Source organism: Barbatula barbatula, assembly GCF_947034865.1.
Source record: "Barbatula barbatula genome assembly, chromosome: 25".
Classification (NCBI taxonomy): domain Eukaryota; kingdom Metazoa; phylum Chordata; class Actinopteri; order Cypriniformes; family Nemacheilidae; genus Barbatula; species Barbatula barbatula.
In genome coordinates this window covers 5,303,844-5,314,817 of record NC_136788.1, presented here as the reverse complement: position 1 = coordinate 5,314,817, position 10,974 = coordinate 5,303,844, and the positions used below count along the sequence as shown (strand labels likewise).

At 37.9% G+C, this 10,974-nt stretch overlaps 1 gene segment (V, D, J or C); it reads right to left on the bottom strand.

Annotated features, from left to right (window-relative positions):
• Positions 1 to 2,248: 2,248 nt before the first annotated feature.
• On the bottom strand, positions 2,249 to 2,696 carry LOC306890870 (Ig lambda chain C region-like). The segment is given in 2 exons: positions 2,687 to 2,696; positions 2,249 to 2,571 (listed from the first exon to the last, which is right to left on the bottom strand).
• Between the last annotated feature and the right edge of the window lie 8,278 nt (positions 2,697 to 10,974).

Genomic DNA, 10,974 nt, shown 5'->3' with positions numbered 1-10,974 from the left:
CATAATGACAACGAATATTGTACTCTTTCAACACAGCGACTGACTGTTTGCAAACTAGACACACTGCCTTTGAATTAACCTCAGTAAAAAGAAAATCGTTTTGCCAATTTGTTTTAAAATGTCTCTTGTCTGTGTGCCACTGCCGTCCTCTCTCCATTATTAATGTTAACGTTCCTTGACGCAATTCGCGCCGTTTCTGCGAGTCACAGTAGGCATGCGCAAATAAGAGTAAAATTTGCTTAATCATAAATAATTAATCCTTTAATTTTACATTTACATTTACATTTATTCATTTGGCAGACGCTTTTATCCAAAGCGACTTACAAGTAGTTTTATACAGTGGCACATTACTGCAGAGCAATCAGGGGTAAGGTGTCTTGCTCAAGGGCACTTCAGTCATGACCTGCTGGCAAATCATTGTCACTCAAAAACATGTCATGAAATTTTTTTTAATATTATGTCAAATCAGAAAATAAAATCTGTATGATTGCCGTGTTTTCCCTCTCTTACCATATAGGGCATCGCGGGCCAAAATAAAGGTTGCAGCGGGCCAACTTTGGCGCGCGGGCCCTAGTTTGGGCACCTCTGCACTAGACCTATCCTGAACTACACAATGTTTTCTTTCACTGTATTTCAGAGAGTTTTGCAGATGGATGCTGAGGAAATCCTCCATGAATTTATATATATTGATGATACAGGGTTCAACCTCACAAAAGTAAGAAGGAGAGGCAGAAATATCATTGGCCACAGGGCTATAATCAATGTTCCAGGGCAACGTGGGGGTAACATCACCCTTTGCGCTGCCATTTCACAGCATGGGGTCCTCCACCGCCATGCCAAAATGGGCCCTTACAACACACCTCACATTCTCACATTTTTAGACCGATCGCACCACATCGCCACAGCAGGTAATAAAAATGCACCAGATACAATATCCTGTCATCTGGGACAATGTGTCATTCCACCGCGCTGCTTTGGTCTAGAACTGGTTTCAACACCATCCACAGTTGACAGTACTATACCTTCCACCATACTCTCCGTTTCTAAACCCTATCGAAGAGTTTTTCTCTGCATGGTGGTGGAAGGTTTACGATCTTCAGCCCCAGGCTCAGTTACCCCTCATTCAGGCCATGAAGGACGCATGTGACCAAGTCGATGCCGCAGCTTTGCAAGGATGGATTCGACATTCAAGACGGTTCTTCCCGCGTTGTCTTGCTCATGAGGATATTGCTTGTGATGTTGATGAAATTCTCTGGCCAGATCCAGCTAGGCGAAGAGATAATGTATAGTATGTTTACTGTAGTAAAGTTTTTTCAGATGATTTTGTGTTTGTTGTTATTTACTGTAATTGTTACCTGTACTGGATACAGTATTTTACGTTTGTCTGTTGTTTGCTGAGCTAACAGTGTTATGCACACTACTGTAGTAACATGACAACTGGGACATTTTTTGTTGTGATTCTCCGTTTTGACTGATTTGGGTATATGGAGAGAAATTAATGATATTTTCCTCAGTCTTTAGCATTGGTCTTGTGTAGTGTTTGGTGAATTATTGTATAGTTGCACTTTTGTGTGCTTCATTTACAGTACTCTAATCCCTGAGAATTAGACTTGCTAATAGTGTTTTAGGTTAGCAACAGCAGTGTGTAAATGGTTCAAAAATATTACAGTCATATGAAATGTGTGTGTTTCGTACAAAATATTGTTTTTAAAAAGTTGTGGATAGTTTTGACAAATGCGTTTCATTTTGCAAATGATCTGAAGTGTTGTGCTACTTTGGTGTAGTGTTGTATTAATTGTGTATAGTGTGTTGACAAGCCGGGCCCTGTTTTCAAAATTGTGCTTAAGCAATCGTAAAAAAACTGTAAATAGTTTTGATAGTCAGAACACACAAATACACGGTAACAAATATATTTTATTTTTATTAAATAAAAGTGTCTTTTAGATCTGCAATGTGAGTGTAAAGCAGGAATTGTGCTTGTAGTTTAGCAGAATTGGTTCAGGGGGTTGGTGGATGAGTTACATGTTATGGCCATTGTGTCTCAAGTACCAATATTTGTGTGTAAATAATTGAGAAAAACTGTAATAAATGAGATTTCCTAGATCGCTACATGCTTGAGGATTGACAAAGAAGGACACAACACGACTCGTAGATTCAATATGATTTTATTTGTTTATTTTTTAGGAAAGAGTGAGAGAGAGAGAGAGAGAGAGAGAGAGAGAGAGAGAGAGAGAGAGAGAGAGAGAGTCTAGTATGAACACTGATCTTGTCTCTTGAGTTCTCTAGAGACTGTTTGACTGTTATCTTTGTGTTTGGCCTCACAGGTCACTGAGACCACTGAGCTCCACTCCTGCTCAGAGAGAGTCAGACTGCTGCTCCAGCTGTACAGACCGTTCTTCTCCAGGAGCCCAACACTGCTGTCCTGAGATCTGCTGCTCCCGTCCACCTTCCACATCACACTCCAGTCTGAGGGGAAACCCTTGTTGAGCAAACACATCAGTGTTGCTGTTTTCTTTGTGGAAATCTCTTCACTGGAGGGCGGCAGGACGCTCACTGTAGGACGAGTGAAGCCTGACAAACACACAATAGTCACAAAGTCACAAACAACTTCAGTCTCTACATGATAAACATCAAAGATCAAAATAATCAAATAAAACACGTTTTAGTTTTGGTACTTTCTAGTGACTTTCATTCATGTTGATCTGAATGTTCATACAGTTTGCACACTTTTTAGAAACACTTTAGGAAAACTAACGTTAAATCATTAATGTAGAAACATATAATCTTTATGACATATATTCATTATATTTAAGTATTAATTAACTAGAGATTTACTTTAACTTCCTCTCTGCCCCATATACTAGCGTTATTAGCTAATCTATTTTTAGAGATAAAACTCTTTACATTCGATTATCATGAAAACGCATCCCAGAGAACGATCTACTCGGTAACCATGTGTTAATTACCCCAGGTTCATTTTTCACCGGAATTGTCCTTTAAGACAAGTGGACAGTTTGTCTCAGAACAGGAACCCTTTGAGGAAAATTGAAAAATTCATACTGTACAGTATTTTAACCACTTTGCACTGATTTGTGTATTTCACAGGATACCAGCAGGGAGATGATTAAGGACCTTCTCCAGTCATGTCATGAAAATCATCGTACTGAGCAGATCTGTAGAAGAGGAAGATGCCAGTATGTCATCATTGTCATCGAGGGGACTAAGTTTTACGATTTGTTTTATTTCATGTTCCCATCTTTAAGGAATATCATAGAAATATGTTGTGATGTGTGAGAAGAACCCAAGTGCAGGCAGACACGGGGATGAAGGGGTTAACAAGGACTTTAATAAAATACAAAACAAACACCCTCAAAGGGGAGAACACTAACCAAAACTAACTCTCAAAAACAAATACTTCCCACGTGTGGGGCAAAAATAACCAAATACAAAACTTACTAGATAACTTAACAAAACACCTACAGTGGACCAGAACATGAACAAGGCACTCTATATACAAGGCAGCGACACATCATACATGGCGAACAGGAACAGGATACAAGTAAAACGAGCACAAGACAATAGACATGAGGGCATCTTATAGGAAAACTAACAAAGGAGATAACAATGGGCAGGTGTGGGTAATGAGACACAGGAGGAAAGCTATACTAGGAACGAGAGGGGCGGGGCCAAATGACGAGACTGGAGAGAACGCATATTATGTCCTGATTGACAATAATATGTTTCTCTCCACATAAAACACTTGAGTCTGTCATGATTCTGCCCCTAGACCAGAAAATCAAGACAAGAGCAGGCAGAATCATGACAGAAATAAAAGTATTCAAGTAAAATGTGTGTCAGTGTTATTTTATTGAACACCATTTAAATACATAAACATCATCAAGTAATTTTTTATAATATTTAAAGTAAAGGTTACTAGGATTATTGTGTAAAAAAACATTTATAAGCATTACTTGAGTAAAATATAACAGTCAATACAATTTAATGGGAAACTTTATTTGAGATTTTCTAATTAAAGCTACAGTTCCTTGTGTTTCATTTTTACTTTGGGAATTCTGTTGAAATTACTCACATTTTGTAAGTGAAAAAACTTTGCTAACTTTAAGTAAATCCAACTCCAACTTTTTTTCAGTGCATCTCTGAACGGAGGTCTGAACTACTGCAGTGTATCAAAAGTGTCTCAAAAGATGTAGTGATGATCAGATGCACCAACAGCTGCGGATCAGTATCACAAAATATGTTCATAAAATTCATAGATTACACCAGTGAAGAGAAAAGCTTTTCAATCTGGGTTTCTGCATGACAGAGACAGAGACAGAGACAGAGACAGAGACAGAGACAGAGACAGAGACAGAGACAGAGACAGAGACAGAGACAGAGACAGAGACAGAGACAGAGACAGAGACAGAGACAGAGACAGAGACAGAGACAGCGCTCCTTAATATATTCTTGCGCCTCTCCTATTCAACCTGTACATGCTCCCAATGAGCCAAACAATGAGAAATAACCAAATTGCTTACCACAGCTATACTTAAATGATTACAGCCCCATTGACTCCCTGCTCAAATGCATTGATGAAATAAATAGTTGGATGTGCCAAAACTTTCTTCACTTAAACAAACACAAAACTGAAGTCATTGCGTTTGGAAATAAAGATGAAGTTCTCAAGGTGAACGCGTACCTTCACTCTAAAGGTCAAACAACAACAAAATCAAGTCAAGAATCTCAGTGTGTCTCTAGAGTCAGACCTTAGCTTCAGTAGTCATGTCAAAGCAATAACTAAATCAGCATACTATCATCTGAAATATATTGCAAGAATTAGATGCTTTGTTTCCAGTCAAGACTTAGAGAAACTTGTGCATGCTTTCATCACCAGCAGGGTGGATTATAGTAATGGACTCCTAACTGGCCTCCCCAAAAAGACCAGAAGACAGATGCAGCTCATACAGAAGCTGCGGCAAGGATTCTGAGCAGAACCAGAAAATATGATCATATCACACCAGTCCTCAGGTCTTTACACTGGCTACCAGTTACATATAGGATATATTTTAAAGTTTTATTACTGGTATATAAATCGTTCAATGGTCTAGGACCTCAATACATTGCAGATATGCTCATTGAATACAGACCCAAAAGAACACTCAGGTCAGTAGGATCGCATCAGCTAGAAATACCAAGGGTTCTCTCTAAGCAAGGAGAGTCTACATTTAGCTATTATGTGAGCCGCAGCTGGAACCAGCTTCCAGAAGAGATCAGATGTGCTCCCACAGTAGTCACATTCAAATCCAGACTCAAAACACATCTGTTTAACTTTGCATTTAATGAATGTGCACCGTGCCTCTGACCGTCCGACTGTTTGTGCTCTACTTTATTTTATATATTTTATATTCTAAACTGTATTTTAATTTATTTTTAATTAAATTAAATTTGTCTTATTTCTTCAGTGTTCTATCAAATGGATTTTTGTAAATGTATTCAATGTAAAGCACTTTGAATTATGAACCATTATTGAACCATTGTGTATCAAATGTGCTATATAAATAAACTTGCCTTGCCTAGAATATTACAATATGGCCAGAATAATTCATGATTTAAAATCAAAAGGTTTCTGTGTATTTTCAATATAGCACTCATATAAGTTCATAAGTGTCTCATGTCTTCATTGAGCAGAAGTGAAACTTGTGTGTTTCAGTTCAGATGATTGAACCATCAAACATTGACACTGAGAGTGTTGAGCTGAACATCACATTTGCATTGACAGGATGAAGAGACTCAGAATAGATCGGCTCTGTCTCCAGAGATCATGTTCACAACACAACACCTGCATTTCACATTTACACACATGAACCTTTTCACAAATATGAATAATAACATCATAATCAGTTTTGCAGAGGATATTTAAAGATGATCCGGTTATGTTTTGTTTAACTGATAATATTCTGGATCTGTGAACTAACACACAGTGTAAATAACTGCTGATAGAGGCAGATGTGTCTGTGTGAAGTGAATTGTGTGTAAATTATAGACTCACCAGCTGAATAATAAAGCAACAAGTGAAACATTAATATGTTTTTTGCATTTAATGTCTTCAGGAGCTTCAGATACATGATGTAAATGTAGAGAGCGAGTTTGCATTGTGATCACGTGCTTCAGTGATCTGAGAGTGTTTATAGTGCTGTGAGTTTAACACTTCATGACTGACAACACAACACAACACACAAACCAACAAGAACAACAATGACGTTCAGCATCATCTTCATCTGGACACTCACAGTGTTTGCTCAAGGTTTGTGTAGTAACATTTTCATCATTATTATTCATTCATTGAAGAGTGAAATCTTCATTTGTTTCAGTGTTGTCTTATATTTCATGTTTGTTGTTTCTTTCAGTGTGTAGAGGACAGTACACTGTTACTCAGACTCCATCAAAAACAGCAGTTCAACCAGGACGAGATGTTCAAATAAACTGTAAAGTCAGCAGTGCAGTGTTTAATGGTGATAGATTACACTGGTACTTACAGAAACCTGGAGAAGCTCCTAAACTCCTCATATATGAAGCATCACGCCTCGAGTCTGGAGTATCATCTAGATTCAGTGGCAGTGGATCAAACACAGATTTCACTCTGAGCATCAGTGGAGTTCAGACTGAAGATGCAGGAGATTATTACTGTCAGAGTGTTCACAGTGGTGGTGTGTTGACACAGTGATAAAGAGTCGAACAAAAACCTCCGTCAGTCAGACTGAACAGTGACTGCACTGATACACCTCACACATACTGCAGCTGCTCAACACAATTAATAAATGTCGCAACATTATTTAAATTATTTATAATTTTATTACAATAACTATAATTTGTAATGATTTGAATTCATTTATTTATTTAATTCTTAATTTTTTTTTTGATCAATGTAAAGTCAATGTAAAATTATTCTTTGTCTGTGTTGGTTTATTTCTTCCTGTTTTCTCTCATTTCTCAAAAAGCCAAGTCCCACTATTTTATCAAACTTTAAACCTATTTCTAATCTGTCTTTTATGGACAAAACTGTCTAGAACAATTGCAAACTTATTAAACTGATAATATGATCTTTGAAGATTAAATCTGGGTTCAGTAAACATCATTGCACTGAGACGGCTCTGTTGAAGGTTTTAAATGATTTGCTTGTAATATGTGACTCAGGCGACTATGCTGCGCTGGTGCTGTTAGATCTTCCTGCCGTCTTTGATACGGTTGATCATGATATTGTTGTTGGTCGTCTGGATCAGTGTGCAGGCATTACAGGCCGAGCTCTGAACGGGTTTAAATCGTACCTTGCTAACAGAACTTTTTCAGGCTCTACATTGTAGTTTGTTCTTTAAATAATTGACTCCATCTGTAGGTGTTGTGTGGTTTATTGAGTGGCATTTATTTATAAAATGTGAGCTGATGTTCTGGGCCGCTTTCCTGAAGCCTTCTCATCACTCTGTCGTTTTAAAGTTATACCAGTGGTCACCAACCCTGCTCCTGGAGATCCGTCCTGAAGATTTCAGCTGTAACCTCAGTCAAACACACCTGAACTATCTTCTCAAGGTGTTCGGGTTTGCTTGATCATTACAGACAGATGTGCTGAAGCAGGGTTGAGCTGCACCTGATCGTTCATATGTGTTTCCTAACACGTTCTTAGTTAAGTATTGAAATATATTTTAAGTGACATCCGAGATATTTCCAGTGAGTGTGAGTGTTGACACGTTTGTGCGTGAGATTGCAGGTTCATTTCATCCATTGAGTCCAAATAAATGCAACTTCAACTATTTCTAAAGTGCTTTTTAATAAAGAACGCCGCTATCACACACAACGCAGTGAAGCAGTCCCTGTATAGAGGGAATCATTGCTTGTCGAATGATGGATATCCATGAATTCAGCATCACAGCCATGAACAACACCTGGTGACGTGATGATAGAAAGTATCCTCCTGATGTAAATAAAAACGCCTACAAAAGCAATAACTGTACTGAAGGTTTACCTTTAGAGTCTTCGTAGCGCGCTAAGAGACAACGGGAAACACAGCCCTGATCTTTCATGAACACAAAATAAGGTAAAGACATAAAGATTGAAATGATTTTATTTGTTGAATTTTGATGAAACACAAACTGCAGTGAACGACTAAAGTCTAGTATGAACACTGATCTTTTGTCTTGAGTTCTCTAGAGGCTGTTTGACTGTAATCTTTGTATTTGGCCTCACAGCTCACTGAGACCACTGAGCTCCACTCCTGCTCAGAGAGAGTCAGACTGCTGCTCCAGCTGTACAGACCGTTCTTCTCCAGGAGCCCAACACTGCTGTCCTGAGATCTGATGCTCCCGTCCACCTTCCACATCACACTCCAGTCTGAGGGGAAACCCTTGTTGAGCAAACACATCAGTGTTGCTGTTTTCTTTGTGGAAATCTCTTCACTGGAGGGCGGCAGGACGCTCACTGTAGGACGAGTGAAGCCTGACAAACACACAATAGTCACAAAGTCACAAACAACTTCAGTCTCTACATGATAAACATCAAAGATCAAAATAATAAAATAAAACACGTTTTAGTCTTATGTAAATTCTCCCTTTCATCATTATTGATCTGAATGTTTATACAGTTTCACAGTGAAACTAACGTTGTTGGTTGTAATATTGTAATAGAAATGTTCAATGTAGAAAACATATAATCTTTGTGAAATATATTAATTTAGATGAAGTATAATTATAGAGATAATAAATGGAAACTACCTGTAACATCAACTACAGTGACAAAGTATTTTAAACAATCATAATTATCAAATAATTGTTTTACATAAATATTAACAATACAACAAACACAATAAATACATACAAACTCATATTTATCATATTAAAACAGTTTCTGCAACTTCAATTTCTTTTTATTTTAAATCGGCAAATCTGACTTTATACATTTGAAACGTTAAATTTAAAACATAAACAATTGTATTATTTTCGGGGGAAAGATTACAAATAAAATCAGATAATCCAGTATGTGTGAAATTGTAAAAATAATTTAAAAACATTTCTTATTTCCCAACAATAACCACGTGAATAAATCATTAAACACATCTTAATCTTTACTGACACTATTATAAAGAAAACTTTCAAAAGTTTTAAATGCACTAGTGCACAAAGTCATTTATTAAATAAATATGCTGAAACCGTCGTCTCATTTCATATTTCACAGTAGATCATTATATTTAAAAGCAGAAATCTGTTGTATTATATTATTGTCATGATTCTGCCTAATCTTGTCTTGGTTTTCTGGGGCCCGTTCTTCGTACGTCGCTTATTACATCCGAGATCAAAAGACACATCCAAGATGACATCATCGTGCTAATTATGATCCGGCTAATTGGGTTCTTCGAACACACCTGTTGTTTATGATTAGTATCGCTGGATTGAGTTATCTGAGATCATACGCTTCATGCCGAGCGTCAGATGACCAAACCGGAAAACAGGTCTCCTGACTTCCGGTTTGCTTCCGCTTAGCTACCACAGTGACATACTGCATTCCCGTTTGGGAAACATGAGCTATTGCTAGCAGATACAAACCTTCATAGTCAAATATGTATGAGGAGGCGTATAGCTTAAACCCCTTGTCCATTTTGGTGGCAGGAGTTTTAGATGTCAACCTGCATATGGGATGGACATCAGTTATGCTCATTTTGGGTAATTCCTGAAGGCATCTTGAGTAAAACAGCGCCATATCCAACGTAGCGCGGTACAGCCGTACAGCGGACCTGAACCGGATGTGATGACACCTGTTTCGCAGAATGCGGAAGTACGTTGCGCATAACCCCTATTGCGCGTTCTTGCGTTGGTTTAAAAGGGGATATGTATCGATAGTAGAAACAATGATCAGCAACGCTGTGATTGGCTGTTCAGCATGGCTAAAGAACACGCCCAGTTTTCCTCTCAAGCAGAACGAAAGCTTTTAATGGAAGGTTATGCCCAATTTGAACATTTAATTCAAACAAATTAAATGCATAAATGTTGTCCATGTCAGATGTTTCTATCACTTTCTACAGTATGTATTTTTGCATTTTTTATTTATTTCATATTTACTTATGTCAGAGCCACCACGGGACCCACTAGAACATGGGAACAAGTAAATGTGAAGTACAAGAATATTCTACAAAATGGTAGCCTTCACTTCTTATACAGTCCTTATGTAAAAAGCCACTGTTAAATGATGTGTCTATTTATGACAGCCACAAAGAAAAAGGCTGAAAGATTACAGGTGGTGGTCCTGCACCCCCACAATATACCCCAGCAGAAGAGCTGGCCCTTGGGTTAAATTCAAACTGACCCAGTGTGGAGGGCATCCCTGGGGGCAGCTCTTCCTTATACCCAAAGCCAGGGACCAGTAGCAGCAACACCTACATTACTGTTAGGCTAAATGAGCTTTTATTTCTCTTAGTATACTGTAAAATGGTTTGTTGCTGCATCAAATTAATTTGGTACAGTCATTTCAAATGTTTGTGAAAGTGAAAACTAATTAACTTTGTTCATATAAAATATGTTGCCATGAGTTATTGATCACATAATTTTTTTACAGTGTAGTTAATTGTAATGACATTATTTCCCCCCCCCCCCAAGAGTGCAACACATTGTAATACCCATTTATTTCCATTGCCCGTCCTGTGAAGAAATCCTCTCAGATGGAGGAAGAACCTGTAAGTGCATAAATAACTTAACTATAATTTGTATATACGTACTTGTGTACCTATTCTTACTGTCTGCAACATGAGTTGCAGGAGTCCACACCTAGAGAAAGGTCTACAGAAAGGCTCACAGAACAGTCTGCACAAAGAACTGATACAGAGGTGGGCAGTGTTGTACTTTTACTTTTGTCTTTTGTTGCATGAGGCATGTTTTGACCCTTTTTTCACAAAATTACACTGGGTGACATCCGTTCCCTATATAAACGACATCT